Consider the following 20,021-nt stretch of genomic DNA (forward strand, 5'->3'; position numbering starts at 1 on the left):
AAAGGGATGCCATGCTCACCTTTTAGGTTACCGCGATGGAAGATTGATCATGCTGACTGGAACACCTTTCAACACCTGGTAGACTTTAACATCATTACAGTCAGTTGGGAGCCTATCAATGATGCAGTGGCGTACATCACAGAAAGAATTGTCCATGCAGCTGCAGCTACAATTCCGAAAACATCTACCCGGTTTCCGCCATTTCCAAAACCTTGGTGGAATACTGAATGCACAGCAGCAAAAAAGGCACAAAATAAAGCTTGGGGGATATTCCGATGATATCCTACCACAGCCAATCTCTTAGCCTTCAAACGTGCACGTGCGAAAGCACGATATATTCGTCGTCAGAGCCAAAAGGAATCGTGGGTCCACTTTACATCCACCATTACCCAGTCAACCAGCAGTAAAGCTATCTGGGACAAAATCCGGAAAATGAAGGGTAAATATACATTACACCCTTCATCGGTCCTGGAGTATAATGGACACATTATTGCAGACCCAACTGCAATAGCCAATGTACTTGGGGAGACCTTCTCTGCCATCTCGTCAACATCTGCTTACTCCCCAGAGTTTCTGGTCTGGAAAGATAAATGTGAAAAGCAGCCAATTAACTTTAAATCAAAAAAGTCTTATCCCTATAACGGGCCCTTTACCCCGGAAGAGTTAGAAACAGCTCTAACTCTTACCAAGGCAAGTGCTGCCGGACCAGATCTTATCCATTATGATATGGTCAAACATCTGTCTGCAAAATCCACGGACCAACTGCTTTTTCTATATAACAGAATATTTCAAGAAGAGCAGTTTCCGAATTCCTGGCATAAGGCAATCGTGCTTGCCTTTCCTAAGCCAGGAAAGGATCCTAAAATCCCAACGAACTATCGTCCTATTGCTCTGACTAGCTGTCTGTGCAAAATTCTGGAGAGAATGGTCAATGCCCGCCTTATCTGGTATTTGGAGGCTAATGGGTTCCTCTCCAGATTTCAGTGCGGCTTCCGTAGGAATAGGTCAACTTTGGACCATTTAATCAGGCTCGAAACTTCCATTCAAGATGCCTTTTTAAAACGAGAACACCTGGTGTCAGTGTTCTTCGATATGGAAAAAGCTTATGACACAACTTGGAGATTTGGAATTTTAAAAGACCTCTACAGCATCGACCTTAGAGGTAATCTCCCCAATTTTATTAAGAACTTTTTATGTCACCGTTCTTTCCAAGTCCGTGTAGGATCTACTCTCTCTCGCTCTTTTAGCCAAGAGGAGGGAGTACCTCAAGGATCCGTTTTAAGTGTTACGCTTTTTGCCATTAAAGTGAATTCCGTCACAGAACAACTTCCTCCAACTGTAAACTGTGCCCTCTATGTTGACGATTTTAGCATATTTTGTCATTCCTGCAACATGAGGGTAAGTGAGAGGCAACTGCAATGTGCCATTGACCATTTGAACTCATGGGCAAAGAATAACGGGTTCAGGTTCTCTCCACAAAAGACTGTTTGTATGCATTTTTGCAGAAAACGCAATCTTCACCCTGAACCTGAACTAAGGCTTGGACAAAATGCCATCCCAGTAATACCTGAGACTAGATTTTTGGGGCTTATCTTCGATAAAAAGCTGACCTTTCTAGAACACATCCGTCAACTACGTGCGAAGTGCACGAGAGGTTTGAATATCCTACGTGCAATCTCCTCACATTCTTGGGGCGCTGACCGATGTACCCTCATGCGCCTCTATCGTGCACTCGTACGATCTAAGATAGATTACGGGTGCCAGGTATACGCATCCTCTAGACTCAGCGTACTCCGATGGCTGGATCTCATCCACCATCACGCGATCCGTATTGCCACTGGAGCATTTCGAACTTCTCCTGTCCATAGCCTCTATGTCGAAGCGAATGAGCCCTCGTTATCGCTTCGCAGGAAACAGTTGTCTCTACAGTATGCTTTGAAACTGAAATCTCTGCCAGACCATCCGACGTGGACACCCGTTTTTGAGCCACGTTGGGAAAATCTGTACAACATTCGCCAGACTGCCAATCAACCATTCGGTATTCGTATCCAAAGGCTACTCAATGATTTGAACATCACATTAGACAATGTTGCCCCATCACCAGGGCAACCTTTTCCACCCTGGCATGCTCGTGTCCCAAACTGCAACTTCTCCCTTAACAACTGGAGAAAGGGTAATACATCATCCAACATCTACCTCAGCTCTTTTTAGCTGAGCGCTCGGAACATGCTGACTTCTTGCTCATCTACACAGATGGCTCGAGGTCAGATATGTCTGTCGGATCTGCAGCTGTTTTTCCAGACACCACGGTATCTGAGCAGATCTCCAACGAATGCAGTGTGTTCACTGCAGAGCTACATGCGGTTGAGCTAGCCTTAGATTGTATACAAACCACCCACCACAAAAAATATATTATATATACCGATTCTCTGAGTTCATTGCAGGCTTTATCATCGATGAGGTTCAACCCTCATCCTGTCCTGACCCGGATACAGGAGAAGCTGCATTCCCTAGCAGAATTCAAATTGCAGAATTCCCTAGCAGAATGCTGGATCCCAGGCCACATTGGGATCTTAGGAAATGATTTGGCAGACTCTGCAGCCAAATCAGCGAACCTATTTAACTCTTGCCTGTCAGTCCCCTATACAGACTACAGGCAAGTAATTCGAAAGAAACTGATATCCCAATGGCAACACTCTTGGCATGGACAGACTACAAACAAGTTATATGAGATTAAGCCTGTAATTGAACATTGGCAGTCTAGTCTGCGCAGGAACCGAAAAGAGGAAGTTGTTCTATCTCGGCTCCGCATAGGACATTGTCACTTGACACATTGCTATCTGCTGAGGGCAGACGATCGTCCTATGTGTAGAAATTGTGACACCATTTTAACAGTCCGTCATATTTTAATTGAATGTCCGTCTTTTTATAATGACCGCCGTTTATGTTTTAGCCATCTGTCTGAACCTTATACACTCAGACAGGTTTTAAACGACAATGACAATATGTCAGCTATTTTTAAGTTTTTACAACTTATTAATGTAAATAATTCAATCTAAAATATTTTTATCGTTTTATACTACATGAACGTTTTAAATCGTATATTCTTTTAAAATAATATACAAATAATTTAAATTTTATATTCTACATCTTTTTGATTTGGCGCATTATAGCCTTAGATGCTAATGCGCCATAAAACAAACAAACAAACAAACAAACAAACAAACACAGACGGCTCGAAGTCTGAATCGTGCGTAGGATCTGCTGCTGTCTTTCCCAACACTATAATATCTCAGCAGATTCCTCCTGAATCCAGCATATACACTGCAGAGCTGTATGCTATAGAGCTAGCCTTGGATCACATTCGAACTTGTCAATTCCAAAGGTCAATAATATATTCTGACTCTTTGAGTGTATTACAGGCTTTATTATCTCTGAGACACAATTCTCATTCAGTTCTTTGTCGGGTTCAGCAGAAGATACATTCTCTTCATGAATACAAGTTTGATATCCGCTTCTGCTGGATTCCTAGCCACATTGGGATAAAGGGAAATGATTTGGCCGACTCTGCAGCCAAATCAGCAACACCCACTAGTAATCGTTGGCTGTCAGTCCCCTATACAGACTACAGGCAAATAATACGCAACAAGATATATTCCCAATGGCAAGAACTATGGCACGGACAGAGAACAAATAAATTATACCGAATAAAGCCTGTAATAGAAACATGGCAGTCTACTCTGCGCAGGAATCGGAGCGAGGAAGTTGTTCTTGCTCGACTCCGCATAGGACACAGTCATCTGACACATTCTTTCCTGCTGAGGGCAGATGACCCTCCTATGTGCGAGTCTTGCGACACTGTTTTAACTTTAAAGCATATTTTAATAGATTGCGTTAATTTAACCCATGTTCGCAATATATATTTTACCGCTTTTACTCATCCGACTGAGCCTTATACACTCAGTCAGATTTTATCAGACAGCGACCACGTGTCAGCAGTTTTTAATTTTTTACAAGCTATTAATATATACACACATATATAAATTGGATTATTTATTTTTAAACTTATACTGCCTTATATATATATACATATATATATATATACATATATATATACAAATAACAATTTGATGAGGTAACCTTTTTAAAGGTTACCAGAATTTATCTTTATTGTTATTTTAATCGTTTCCTGGCGCAGTATAACCTTAGTTGTTTTTGCGCCAATAAACCCAAAATCAAATCAAATCAAACTGTAATCTGTTTTTGTTTTGATGAGGTCTATGGCTCTGGCATAATTCTGGACATTTGTTGTCATGGTGAGAATGATTAGCTGGTTTTTTTCTTACCTTGTAATTAGCGCAGAGAAGTAATTTATCCTTATTCGGGCATTTGCAAAATTGTGGCCAGTGCCAGCACAGTGGTCACAGTTGTTAGTCCCTTGTCACCAAGATTTAGCTGAGTGGCCGTATCCCTGGCACTTGAGGCATCTGGATGCTACTATATAAAGTGAAACTTCTCCTAACGGACACCTCTCTTTAACGGACATTTTCAAATTCCCCAACTCGCCTCTATTGGTTTTAACGTGTTTTCAGCTTCTGTCTAGCGGACATTCTCTGTAACGGACGCGGACAGGCAATTTGCACTGTTTCGATTAGCACTTAATTTGATCTCCCCCATAACAGACAGCGGCCGAGCTCATGGCCCTTTTTCTAGGAACGTTTCTTCTCTATATTGCCTCAATCGTGTGTTTATTTTCTATTTCCGATTCTCTGAATTTTATCAAGGTTTACGTCGCGGTTCTAAACCCTTTTTCAAGAATTTTAAGGCACGTGTAAAACTTCTGATGAATTCGGTGTGTGCAGGGGGGGGGGGGATTTTGTTGGCCTTTCTTCATTTGAATTTCAGTTTTCAGTTTTGTTCAGTGTCGTGTGAAGTGCACAATGTCTTCTCGTAAACATTTAACTTTAAAAGGTAAAGTTGAACTCATTAATGCGTATGATCGGCAAAAAAATAGTGTTCACAATCTCGCTGCAAAAATCAAAATCGGGAAGACGCAGGTAAGCGACATCCTAAAGAAAAAAAATGAACTGCTCAAACAATTTTGGCAACATGTAAATGATCAGGTTCAAATATCATTCCCGAAAACTGTTGGACTTCAAATTGACAATGTTACGTATGAGTGGTTTTGTCGCGCACGTGCTAAAAAAATTCCCATTAATGGGCCTATTATTAGGGAAAAGGCTATGGAGGTTGCGAAATCTATGGGAGTAAATGAGTTCAAAGCTTCTGTGGGATGGCTAGACAAGTTCAAAACTCGGCATAAAATTTCTTGGAAAACCGTAAGTGGTGAAGGTGGATCTGTTGATACTGGGGTTGTAACAGAGTGGACTGTCAAATTGGAAGATTTATGTCGTGATTTTGAAGCTAAGGATATTTACAACTGTGACGAAACAGGGTTGTTTTTTAAAGCTCTTCCTGAAAAAAACAATGAGTCTAAAAAACGAAAAGTGCCAGGGCGGAAAAATTTCTAAGGAATGCGTGACTGTACTATTGTGTACAAATATTCTGGGAGACTTTGAACAACCTCTTGCTATGGGAAAACCACAAAATCCTCGTTGTTTCAAGGGCACAAAGTTGAATCTTTTGAATGTTGACTGGAAGTCTAATATAAAAGCGTGGATGACATGAGCGAATGGATAAGTCACTTTAGCCAAAACATGATTTGTCAAAACAGAAAAATTAATTCTTTTCACGGATAATGCTGCATCTCACCCGCACATTGAATTGCCCAACATTCAAATCGTTTTTCTGCCACCAAATACATCTGCAGAGTGTCAGCCCTTGGATCAAGGGATAATAAAAAATTTTAAACTTCACTACAGAAAACATGTTTTAAGACATCTCATTGCAAACATGAATGATGTAACATGTGCGAGTGACCTTGCAAAGAAACTCAGCATCCTAGATGCGATTCAGTGGATTTCCTCTTCAGTAAACGCAATTAGAAAACAAACTGTCGTGAACTGTTTTGTAAAGTCTGGCTTCTCAAACGCAAAAATTGAAGTTGTGAACAGCAATGTGGAGCACCAAGAAGAACAAGAACTTCAACATCTATTGATAATGTACGATACTTCCGCTACAAGTGACCCTGGCTACAAAGATATAGACTCGAACCTCACTACAGAAGATGGTGCTCTAGATATCAACGACATTATCATCGATATTTTTCTAGAAGTTCCTCATGAGGATGAAGAAACGGAAGGAGGTCATTCTGTCGAAGAACATATTAACGACGAACCACCGATGAAAATAGAAGAAGCGCTCATACAAATCAATCGTTTAAAAATGTTTTTCGCCGTTGAAGAAGATACTGAAGGACTTTCGATGGTTTCTTCACTCCAAACAAATGTTGAAAACAAAATTATCAGCCGGAAGAAGGTGCAGAAAAAAATAAGTGATTACTGTATGTATTTTTCTTAAGATAAAGTCATAATATGCATAGCACAATTGTATGTATATTATTTACAAAAATATTGTGCAAAATCTGTATATATTTTAATTTAATTTTACATTAAACGTTTAACGATTTTTCTTTCATTCTTTTTTTTTTCTCCCTCAGACTTCTTGTTAGCGGACACTTCTCTCTAACGGACAAATTCTCGTTCCCCATGGCTGTCCGTTAAAGGGAAGTTTCACTGTAATATTTTATGTTGTAGTAGTAGTAGTAATCGTGGCATGTGATGCGAGAAAGCAAGCGTATGAGCTTATGTAGCATCAGCCAAAAAAAAAAAAAAAAAAATCACACCATTCCCTCTAAATGTTTGTCCAGTTCCTCCTTAAATTTATTTAACCTATCAACTTCCACAAGGACAGATGGAAGTTTGTTCCAGTAATTATCCACCTGCTGGCTAAAGGCAAATTTTCACATCTATCTTACAGCTGTCTTTCCTCAATTTGAATTTATGCCCCCTTAGTTCGTAACCTGAACAAGTGGAAGAATCCCATAAGAATTTAGCGTGCTTAACCCATTCTTGCATCACATGTCTCTACTAATGCTAATTGTGCAGTCGGACATAAATTTCTCCGAGCAGTGCAGACTGAATGCCAGGACAGCTAATGAGGTTTTGTCAATGGTATACAGAAACTCTGGAAGCAGGGATAAGGAAGTGGTTATCCCTTTGTATAAGGCCATTGTTAGGCCACAATTTTAAGTACTGTATACAGGTCTGGAGACCTCACTTTAGGAAGGATGTAGATTTGCTGGGATGAATGCAGAGAAAAGCAACCAGATTGGTGGAGGGAACAAAAGGGTGCTTTTACCGAGAAAGACTTAGCATTAGTAGAGGCATACGATGCAAGAAAGCAAGCTTATGCAGCATCAGCCAAAAAAACAAAAACAAAAAACTTCCACTTCACCCCTTCATTCGTTTGAAATACCTGTCCAGCTGAGCCTTAAATTTATTTAGGCTATCAACTTCCACAACAAGGGATGGAAGTCTGTTCCACCAACCAACTTCCTGCTGGCTAAAGGCAAATTTCTGCACATCTATCCTACATCTGTCTTTCCTCAATTTGAATTTATGCCCTCTCAGGTGATTATTCTGAGCAAGAGGCAGAATCCCATCAGCATTGAGCATGCTCAAACCATTCAAGGCTTTATACACCTCTATCAGATTACCTCGCCGGTGCCTAGTCTCCAGACACTGTAATTTGCAAAGCTTAAGCCTTTCTTCGTAAGAGCAACCCTTTGTTCCATTCACTAATCTTGTTGCCCTTCTCTGTACTCGTTCCAGCAGCTCTACATTCTTCTTGAAATGAGGCCTCCCGACCTGTATACAGTACTCAAGGTGTGGCCTGACCATTGCCTTATACAAGTGAATAATCACCTCCTTATCCCTGCTAGAAAAATTCCTGTATATCATTGATAAGACACCATGAGATACTCTTGGAGCCCGTCTGCACTGCTCAGAGAACTTCATATCTGCCTGCACAATTATCCCCAGGTCCTTTTCATTCTCTACCACTATCAGTGTAATACAACAGAGTTGATATGTTGCTCTGGGGTTGCTCTTTCCCATATGTAGTACTTTACATTTGTCAATGTTAAACTTCATTTGCCGCCTCTCAGCCCATCTGCTCAACCTTTCCAGATCCCGTTGCAGCAGCATAGCATCAGTAGTGTCCTTAACAACCCTGCCAACCTTTGTATCGTCTGCAAACTTGGACATTAAGCTTGATATACCATCATCAATATTATTTATAAATACAGAAAACAATAATGGACCCAACACTGAACCCTGAGGAACTCCACTAATAACATTAGTCCACGATGAGCAGTGTCCATTATTACCACTCTCTGTCTTCTCCCCTTCAACCACCCCTTTATCCATAGCAGAAATTTGCCTCCAATGCCACACTGCTCCAATTTGTGCAGCAGTCTTCCATGTGCAACAGTATCAAAAGCCTTTCTAAGATCCAAGTATATAATATCAAAGTTATTCCCTGCATCCAGTTCTTTTGTGACTGTATCACAGTATAGTATCCAATCAAATTGGTCAGGCAAGACTTCCCCTTAACAAAACCATGCTGTGTCCGAGCTATAACTGAAGTCTTGTCTAGATGATCATGCAGTGCTTCTTTAACCAGTGTGTCCATTAATTTTCCTGGAACGGACGTTAAATTACATGTCTATAATTACTTGTGTCAGCCCTTGATCCTCCTTTGTGAATTGGAGTCACAATTTCACATCTCCAGTCTATGGGTACCTCCCCTGAGTCCAAGGAAGCTCTCATAATTATGGCTAAGGGTTTGCTTACTTCCTTTGCTGCCTACTTTAATATAACTGGATAGATCCCATCCACCCCAGGTGCCTTTCTTGTATTTATCTTCAACAATTTCTCCTCCACTTTACTCTCAGTTATTACAAGATTATCTAGCTTACTGCCAGAGTTGAATACACCTCTGGCATTCCCCTCGCTGAATAACTCCTCATGTGTGAATGGACCTGAGCAGGATCATCAACAGTTGAACCATCGATATCAAGTGGACCAATCTGATTCATCCCCTTCCTTCTAGAGTTTACATAAGTAAAGAACTCTTTGCTGTTTTTCTTTGCATCTCTTGCCAAAGATTTCTCGTAATCTGCCTTCGCCTGCCTAACCTCCTTTGTAACTTGGTTTCAGATAAACTTGTATCTATCATAGGCCTCTGTGTCACGTGTTAATTTGTATGTATCCCATGCCTTTTTCTTCTCTGCCATATATCTCATTAGTTCATCTGACATCCACTTAGGCCTAAACCTTGAACAATATTTCTTAGTTGGTATGTAAAGCCTTGTAGCTTCCAAGATACGTTCTTTGAATGCTTCCCATTTTGAATTTGCTGTTGGTAACATCATCAGTTGGTCCCACTGTATAGAATTTAAATACTGTCTCAGTCCATCGTAGTCGACTTTACGAAAGCAATAACCGTTCCCTTTATCCCTGATGGTAGTTACCTCTTTGAGTAAATCCCACTTCAGCACATTGTGATCACTGCCACCTAGTGGTTCCTCTATCTGCAGATTCTTAATGCATGAAGAATCACTACTGATAATCAAATCAAGAGTATTACTCCTTCTAGTTGCCTCCCAAACATGCTGATGTAGAAAACAATCATCCAATAAATCCACAAAAGCCTTGCTAGTGTGTGAGTTACCAACCCACAAATTCCAGTCAATACCTGGGAAATTGAAATCCCCCATTATAAGACTCTCTGATTTACTGGCCCACTCTATTTATCTGTACAGTTTCTTATTATACTCATCAGAGTCATTAGGCCTATAGCACACTCCTACTCTCAATTTAGATCTCCCAATGCTTATGTCACACCAAACTGACTCAAACACTGCACTGTCCAGCCATGTCGACTGGCTTCACTTCCTTGGATTTTATGTGTTTCTTAACTAATAGCATAACCCCTCCTCCCTTCCTATCCTGTCTATTCTTTCTGTAGACGTTGTACTTCCCAAATTCCAGTTCTGCATTCCTTATATCTGTGTGACACCACGTCTCTGTTATCCCTACAATATCCACCTTTGATGCTTTGAGCAATACCTCAAATTCTTCAAATTTATTTACCAAACTCCTAGCATTGGTGTACACGCAAGTATATATGCACCTGTTCTTTTTCTTAACTACCCTAACACAACCCATGTGTTTACTTGTACCGCAATGACTCCCAGTAGTCTCTGAAATATCCTGCATCTTGTTTTCCAGTCTTCTGCTCATTCCAATAGAAGCAGTGCAAGAATCATTTTCACCTCTGCCAGTGACTACTGTTAATCTATTAGTCCTTGTATCCCCACCCAAGCTGGCAGTTTTCCGACCCACGTAACACTGCCTCGATAGCATCAGCAAATATTCTTACACCCTTTCTATTTAAGTGTATCCCATCCCTGTAGAAGCAGTCCCTTCTGTTAACAAGTACAGACTTTAGAACTAAGGTAAAGAAAGCCAACATGAGAACCATGGGAAACTTACCGGGCAAACCCCTTTCCTGCTACCGCAGTTTCTCCATGCGTTCTCGGTACACAGATGGTGCGTGTTATCGGCATTGAGAGTAGAAGCTGATAACGATGTATTGATTATTTTTTTCCTCATTATTAAAAGCAGATTATTAGAGTTCATGAGTGTGCTGAAATTTACTTACGGGTACACCCTCCAGACTGCCTTGGTATCAGGGTGTTCATCCCCCCCTTCCCGCTGATTTAAAATTGGAATACAACTTCTACTGCCACTACTAATAACAGCACCTCTGTAGAAGTCGTTTTCCTATTTTAAAACAGTGTGAAGGCGGGGATAAACATCCTAAGACTGAGGCAGTCTGGAGGATGTACCCATAAGTAAATTTCAGCCGTTGAAGGTATTACACTCATTAACTTGAATAATCTGCCTTTAGTAATGAGAAAAAACTAATCAATACATCGTTATTGACTTCTACGATAACACGCACCATCTGTTTACCGAGAATGCAGGGAGAAACTTCGGTAAAGGGAAACGAGTTTGTCTTGTAAGTTACCCAAAGTTTGCAGTGGTTCTCATGCTGGCTTTTTTTACCTTCGCCGACTTCAGTTCTGCAAATGAGACCAGGCACCTACAGGGGAGATCTAATTGAGGTGTCTAAAGCATTGAATATATCGAGCCAGCTGAATGTTAATGGAATTCTTCCACTTTGTGAGACTGCACAAAAATATGATAGGGCATAAATTCAAGTTGAGGAAAGATGGTTGCAGGATAGATGTGCGGAAGTTTGCCTTCAGCCAGCAGGTAGTCGATTGTTGGAACAGCCTTCCATTTGTCATTATGGAAGTGGATGGGTTAAATAAATTCAAGGGATAACTAGACAAATTCTTGGAGGGTACAGATGAGTGAACCTTTTTTTTTTTTATTTTGGTTGATGCTATATAAGCTCTTTCTTGCAACATTTGCCATTACTACTATTACCACTACCACCACTACTATTTTCTCTTGTGGCCATTCTCAATGTCATGTTGTTTAGCTCCACAAGTGTGCAAAATGGGACGATCTGCAAGATTTCTTTTTTTTTTTCTTGGTCGGATTCCTCTGGTGTCAGTGTGTGTTGAGATTGTGAAATTATTATTGTAGGAATGAAATCTTTTATTCCACACTCCACTTTAAAATCTCCTCCTTTATCTGAATAAAAATGTTGCATATCGCAATTGACTTAAAGCTGACCCGCTAGCATCCTAATTTGTTTCCAACTCGTGTATTGATGTTCTTGGTAAATGACTTACAATTCCCAGTACACTCCATTCAATGCCTCCTATGGTCTTCCATCAAAAGGATGTCAGAAGGATTTTGAACAATCTCAATGCTAAGAAAGCTCCAGGTCCTGATGGTATTTTACCACTTTTTCTCAAAACCTGTGCTCCTGAACTTACTCCTCTTCGGTGTTGCCTTTTTTTTTCTCTTTCTTGTTCCAAAGGTGTTTCCCCTTCTTGGAAATTTGCTCATATCCAGCCAGTTCCTAAGAAGAGTAACAAATCACTCCCATTGTACTTCTGCTCATTCTAAAATAATGAAGAAACCAATTAACCACCAACTGTTAAACTATCTAATAACTTTCCATCTGATCAATGATTGCCAGTATGCATTCCGTCAGTGTTGATCCACTGGTGATATTCCAGCTTATATTACACATCTGAGTGACAAATTCAATGGAAACTTACTAAAACTCAAGCAGTCACTCTTGACATTTCAAAGGCTTTTGTTTGTTTTTGGCATAAAGGTCTTCTAACTAAGCTTCCAGTTTTCTCTCTGACGGCTCACTGCAGGCGATGGTAGGTGTCTCTTTACCTTGTCTTCTAACTTCTCCACTAATGCTGGTGTTTCCCATAGTTCAGTTCTTTCTCCCACTCTTTTCCTCTTGTATGTTAATGACCATCTTCCATTGACCAGAAACCCTAACCATAGTTTTGCTGATGATACCACATTGCATTCCAACTTCCAGTTTGAAAAATCTTGCCCTGCACAAACTGACGCGGGGCAAGAATTTAAGCATTTAAGGAATTCGTAGTATCCAATACGAATTCCTTAAATGCTGATTTTCCAGGTAATTCTTCAGTGGGGAAAAGGTAACTTTGTTAATTTCAGTCCTTCTGAAACTAATTATTGCCTTATATCTCACAAAGGCGCCTCCGTAGCCAGGTGAACAGGAACAGCAGTGCGTAGCACACGCTTCTTGATTAGACCGGGGTTTGAGCCCGTGACCATCAAATACGTAGGATGTGGAAAGGTCGGGGAATGACCACCGCATATCCCCGGAGCAATATGGCCTTAGTTGCTAATGCTCCTAAAAAACCAAATAACAACAACATATCCCACAAAAAGTAATCTTTTGCTCCTGTGCTTAATTTTTATTACACTGATTTCTAGGCAAGATCATGTATCTCTGTTGGAGTACACTGACTTCTAATTTCTCTTGGCATAAGCACATTACAAATATTGCTTCCTCTAGATCTAAAAAACTGGGTTTTCTCTTTTGCTCTCGGCATTACTTTTCTTCCAAACAGTTGTTCACTCTACACATCACAAATCTACCATACTGGAATATTGTTCCCATGCTGTTATAAATTTTCTGCCACCGAAAGTGATTATCTGTTAAGTTCTAAATGGTACTTGGAAAGATAAAATCCTCATGATAAAATATTCTGATTTACTGACCCAATTTATTTGTCTGTATAGTTATTCATTATACTCATCACAATCATTTGGCCTATTAACTCCCTTCCCTCCAATTTTGTTTTCCCAATGTTTGTCACACCAGACTAAATCAGCATTACACTAGAAATCCCTTTCAGTAGGAAATTCTGAATTTTTTGTATACATTGTACTTACTGCATTCACATTCTGCATCCTTTGTATGCGAATGGTACCATATTTCTGATATCCCTATAATGTCTGCATTTGATTTCTTAACTATATACTTCAATTTTGCCAAATTTATTTATCATGCTCTTAGTATTAGGGTATAAGCAAGTATGTTTGTGCCTGTTTTTGCCTTAGTAACTTAAAAGCCCATATATTTGTTTATTCTGCGAGAACTCTTAGCAGGCCTTGTAATCCTCCTCCTACACCTTGTTTTTAGGCTGCTGCTTGCCTCAATAAAAGCATTACAAGATACTTCACCTGCACTTACAGCTGCCATTATGCTATTAGTATGTGCTCCCACCTAGCTACCTGGCACTGTCACAATAGTCTTTAGAACAAATAAATAAAAATATTATTAATAGATTCAAAAAATGTCAGAAACCATAACAGTGAACTCCCCACTATCCCTTCTAACATAATCCGTAATCCACCTACATAGCGTATTTCCCCATGTATAAGATGTTCCCATGTATAAAACACCTTAATTTTGGGGCCAGAAATTTGAAAAAAAAAAAAAATGTATTACATAAAGTGATTGAACTCAAGTTTTATTCATCATAAAATTCATACAACTCCTCATCACTGTCAAAACTCCCATCCATTAGCTTGTCCTCACTGTGTCTGATGACGAATCACTGTCTTCATATATTGCCTCGTCCTCAGTTCCATCTATGACATTTGAAATGCCACACTTCTTAAATGACTTGACAACGATCTCAATCTTGATATTATCCCAGGATCTTTTCACCCAGGTACAAACTTCTATAGTTGGTTTCTTCACTCTTCCTGCTGGTGTAAAATTGTCTCCAGAAGACTTCATCCATTGGTTCCATTTGTTTCTCATTGCAGCTTTGAAGGGTTTGTTAATGCTGACATCAAGTGGTTGGAGCTGGGATGTCAAGCCTCCAGGTATGATGGCAAGTTTTGTTTTTTGCTCTGCAGCAATCTTCTTTGTGTTTTTTGTTATGTGTGCCCTGAGCTGATCAAGCACCAATAGGGCAGGTTTGCATAAGAGCCCACCTGGTCTCCTGCTCCAAACTTTCTCAAACGAGATCTTCATCCCATCCTGATCCACCCAACCCTTGTCATGAATGTGGACAATCACTTCTCGAGGAATGTCTTCTTTTGGCATTGTTTTGCGTTTGAAAATCAGCATAGGAGGCAGCTTGGTTCCGTTGGCACAACAAGCTAGAACAACTGTATAATGGCTCTTCATGTCCACATGTCTTCACAGTTACAGTTTTCACCCCCTTCTTAACAACAGTTCTGTTACTTGGGACATCAAATTGAAGGGGGACTTCGTCCATATTTTCAATCTGTCCCAACTCAAACTGATGTGTCTTCCGACATTGAATGACAAAACGATGAAATTCAAGGACCTTCTGCTCATAGCTTTCAGGCATCTTTTGGGCAAGTCTGGTGTGTGTACACATGCTTAGTCCATTCCATTTCATGAACCTGAAGCACCAGTTGTGTTCTCCTTTGAAATCAGTAACTTCTTTTTCGTCAGCAATTCTTCTTGCCTCATGCCGAACCATCTTTGTGGACACAGGAATTCCAATTGCCCTTTGCTCTTCAATCCATATCTTCAATTCCCTCTCTAAATCAGGCCATTTTGCTGACTTGCCGCTCATGGCCTTCTTCTGCCGTGGCATTTTCAGTAGGGTTTCTTCTTCCCGTAGCCAGTCTCCGATTGTTTTCTCAGTTGGAGGAGGACAAAACTTACTTTCAGCAGCATGATTTCCATTCACTTTTGCAAACTGGATCACTTTTAACTTGAATTCAGCACTGTACGAAAATCTTTCCTGAGCCATTTCTGGGCAGAACGTGGCAAAACGTAACCTAATATACCGGAAACAATGAGCGCAAAGACAACAAGCGTGAAAAAGTGGGAAATGCAAGTACAAAAAAATCTACAACCACTGTATAAGGTGCACCCAGTTCTTAGACCTGAAATTTTCGAAAAAAGGTGCGTCTTATTACATGGGGAAATACGGTAATTAAGATAGTCTTAAAGAATAGAAGAGAAAGATGACTAACCTATAATCCCTCTATCATTGAACCAATTCCTTATTCTGGGCCTAACATGTGACTGACTCCAGTAGATTTTAACCTTGAATTTTTCTTTCGAGTAACCATAGTCTGAGTAAACATAGTCATTGATGCCAACTTAGCTTAATAATAATCTGTCTTAGTTGTGTGTGGAGCTGCAATGTAATAAAGACAGCAGTTCATGTATATTGGTATTTGTTATTTATTAACATTTGAACTATGAATATTAATTGATTATTAAAAGTTCTCTGTTAATTATTATTATTAGCCATATGGTGCAAGGAAGCCTGAGGCTTATGCTGCACCAGGATAAAAAAAAAAAAATTCTGAATTACCCAGAGAGAGAGAGAGAGAGAGAGAGAGAGAGAGAGAGAGAGAGAGAGAGAGAGAGAGAAAGAAAGAAAGAAAGAAAATCACCAAGAAAGAGAAGAATGATGATATCCAGCTCAGGACCCTGGGTGTGTCCCATACTCACCAGATGTGAGCCTCCGGAATAATGGATCTATTAATATCAATCACTTTACCTATTAAGTAAGTAAACTTACATGCAAATAAGATTGTTAAGTAAGTAAAAATTAAAGAATGAACTTGGTATAATTTAATTAAAAACATTGGTGATTCCGTTCTATTTCTGACTCTCTCTCTGTAACTCAAATTTTTTTTTTGGCTGGTGCAGCAAAAGCCTCAGGCTTCCTTGAACCATGTGGCTAATGATAATAATTAGCCTGTTTTGCTATCTTCACAGTAACAGAAGAGGTACAGGAAATACCACAAAACATCTGAGAATAATCTGTAATTCTTTAAGAAATTGAAGACAGATTACATTGGGTGTAGATTGAAGTGTTTAGATTTTCACTATTCTCCAAATAGTATTGGCAACCAAGGAAAATAAAATTGATAAGAAATTGTGTTCATGTTTGTCCATACTACAAGCATTTAATTTATAATGTGAAATTGTCCCTGTGTGTCAGTCAGGATTACAATTTTGAGAGCAACAGGATATGGATTAGCCATAGCTGCTAGCCTTAACTGTTCAAAACATCTATCTTACACATAGGAGGAAAGATAATTTTCCACAACTTCAACAATATACACTTTCCCTAGGCCATGAACCAAGTTGTAGTAGTAGCTAGTCAAGAGAGAGGGGGAGGGAGAGAGTGTCTTTGCTAAAGTGCTCCTATACTTCAGGAGTCTTAAGTAGACTGAAATTTGAATAGAGGATCAGTCCTTTCAGCAAGTTTGTCACAGTACATTTTGATACACTTTTATTTTTCTGCACAATGCAATAATAGTTAAATGATGCAATAATTACTAAACAGAATTGAAACCAAGCATTCAATTTAGTCCAGTTCTCCACCACAAGAAAGGCCTCTTCCTGTTTTCAGTAAGTTGAGGTCTGCAGTTCTCTGTGCACTATGAGCTGCTTCAATTTCAGAATAATGAATAGTTGGTTAAATATGATCTTAGCTAAAAGATCAGATGTGGTGAACCAGTGTTTTTTTTTATTTTCAAGTTACTTAAAATACAATGTTTACATAATTAATACATAATTTTCTGGACAAAGAAAAATTCTTGCTGCAGTAAATATCCTTGATATAGACATACCTAGTTGCATGAGCTGATATATTTACATATATTCAGGTATGCATCTTGGCTGAAGGGAGCAAGTGACATGTCATCATCATCAGCCATTTTTCAATCCACTGCAGGATGAAGGCCTCTCCAGCAACTTTCCAGTTCCTTCTGTTTTGAGAACTGGCCATCCATTTACTACCCACAAACTCATGAATTTCATCTATCCATCTCCGCCTTTGTCTTCCAGGTTTTCTTCTAGCTCCTCTTGGATACCATTCTGTTATTTTCTTAGTCTATCTGTCATCATGTCTTCGAGCTATGTGTCCTGCCCAAGATCATTTTAGTCCTTTAGTCTTGATAAGAATGTCCTTTACTTGAGTTTGCTGCCTAATCCATGTGTTTCTCTTCTTATCTAACAGTCTGATTCCCAATATAATTCGTTCCATTCTTCGCTGTGTAGTTCTCAGCTTCTCTTCCATTCTTTTGGTGAGTGCCCAAGTTTCACTTCCATAAGTCATGGTGGGGAGTATACATTGGTTCATTATTTTACGTTTCAGACAAACTGGGATATTGCTCTTCAGTATGTGACTATATTTCCTGAATGCTATCCATCCAAAATTTATTCTTCTCTTGACTTCCAGCCATTTATCATTATTACAGCTAATAACTTGTCCCAGATAAGTATATGACTCCACCTTTTCAATTACTGCTCCTTCAATCATTATTTCCCTTTCTGTGGCATACTTGTTCATCATTACTTCTGTTTTAGTCATATTCATCTTTAGTCCAAAATCCTTACTAACTGTGCATAACTGATTAAGATTTTCCTCTAATTCTTTGGGATCGTGGCTTATGACCACAATGTCATCTGCAAATCGTAAATGTTCACATTTACGATTTGTTCACATTGACTCCTTTCTGCGACCAGTCTAATCTTCTGAAAGCTTTCTCAAGGGCAGCAGTAAACAGCTTCGGAGATATTGTGTCTCCTTGTCTAACTCCTTTCTCGATTTTAAATTTTCTACTGTCTTTGTCTAGTCTAATAAAGGAGGTAGCACTCTCATATATTTTCTTCAAAACCATAATATATGGGGTATCTATGCCTTGTCTTTCCAGTGCCCGAAACATTGCCTTATGCTGTATGGAGTCAAATGCCTTTTCATAATCCACAAATGCCAGGCATAATTGTGTTTTATATTCATTTGCTTTCTCATTACAGGTGTGTGACATGTACACACCTGTAATTCACTGGCTTTTCTCTCTTCTGATTATACCATCTAAAGTTCTATTCATGTAATTTAACAGCCAAAAAAATAATATTTATTGATAAATCAGTCAACATAAATTAACTGCTTTATAATTCTGTGATTTATTTTTTCTTGCAATCTTAAGGTCTGTAGATACACTTCCTAATGTCTTGAAAATTGACAACAGAATCACTGGAATATTGACATCCATAATATCTTATCACTGTTCACTTCTTGAGATAGTTTTCTGGATATGAATGTCAATTAATACCCTTATTTCTCCCATATATCAGAATCTCATATACAGGCAGTTCTCGCTTTGAGTTTTCACTTTACGAGTTTTTTTTTTTTTTTTATCAAGTATCAACAAAATAAAAAATATGAACATTAATTTCAAAAAAATGAATGTTAAGCATTCATAAATACTTCATTTTAAACCACGCACATAGCCATACAATACAGTGTACCCATTTATGATATTAATCTGTTCCAGAGACACCAACATATTGTGACAATATCGTAATGTGAATCCAATAACACATTGTTTTTTGGTAATTCGTTCCATGACCTCGGAAGTTGAGATTTTCGCTATATAACTCTCTAAAGGGTCATTTTATAGTGTAAATTGTATTAGTTACCAATTCAAATCATTAAACGCACTACACTTTCATCATTATCATATGTTCTGTTATAAGAACTAATTTTGAATGGCTTTGTGATATTTTTATAAAACACATTTCTGATTTCTGGAAGTCACAACCATAAAACAAAAGCAATTTGCAGTTTCCGGTTTATTGGGCTTTTCTGTTACTGCAAGCAATTATAAATGGGTAGTAAACTTGATGTTATTGTATTTGCGAAAATACCGATAGCTGGAATTGTGTGGCATTTTGCATTATTATGGTGAAATGTGTTTCCCCTTTAATGAAATCTTCAGTCGTATAAAAAACAAATTTTCAGAATCTTCTCTTCATTCCTTTTTTTTTTTTTTTTTTAAGCTTTGTAAACTTGATACTCTGCACAAATCATGTTAGTTGCAATTTGTGATTTAAAAATTTGTGTATGTTATGTGCAATTTGCGCATTAAAACATGCTTATGCATGCTATTGAAATTTATAAAGAAAAGAGAAGCTTATCTTGGAAACAAACGCCTCTTGAAGCATTTCTGAAGAAGATGACTCCTTGTACAAATTGAGTGCCGAGTCAATAATGAGTTATCAACGAGTGTGCATTTAGTCGATGATGATGATAAAGAATAAACATTCTTTAACATTTGTAAGCCATAAATAATTTCTTTATTATTATAATTTGCTTGATTTTACAGGCTGTTTTAATTTCTTTGGAAAAATCAATCATTGTGAACACAACCTCTATTTTTAACATTGTCTATGGGATTTAATTCCAGCTTTACAAGTGTGCGCTAGGAACGAATTAACTCTTCAAGTCGAGAACTACCTGTACACACATTTAAAAAAAAAAAAAAAAAAAAAAAACAGCAGGAATTGAGTTTAACACCATATAACCCATTTAATATTTATATTGTAATATGTGTCATCCACTTTCACTTGATATTTTAGGTCTCTCTCTAAGTTTTATAACATTTGTGAGAAAATATTTATTTTAAACTTCCATTTTTGGATAAACAATATGCCATCTTGAAATGTAACAAAGCAAATTATCATGCATGCTTTTATTAAAAATTATGAATTACTATTTT

The 20,021-nt window shown here is 38.6% G+C and overlaps 1 protein-coding gene across 1 annotated transcript in view; it reads left to right on the top strand.

Annotated features, from left to right (window-relative positions):
• LOC150085854 (deoxynucleoside triphosphate triphosphohydrolase SAMHD1-like) overlaps positions 1–20,021 on the top strand; it is a 207,060-nt gene that overhangs the window by 110,690 nt on the left and 76,349 nt on the right. The gene's annotated exons all lie outside the window — the stretch shown is intronic.

The sequence above is a fragment of the Mastigoproctus giganteus genome, chromosome 5 (genome assembly GCF_048544385.1).
Source record: "Mastigoproctus giganteus isolate SK-2022 chromosome 5, ASM4854438v1, whole genome shotgun sequence".
In the NCBI taxonomy this organism is placed as follows: domain Eukaryota; kingdom Metazoa; phylum Arthropoda; class Arachnida; order Uropygi; family Thelyphonidae; genus Mastigoproctus; species Mastigoproctus giganteus.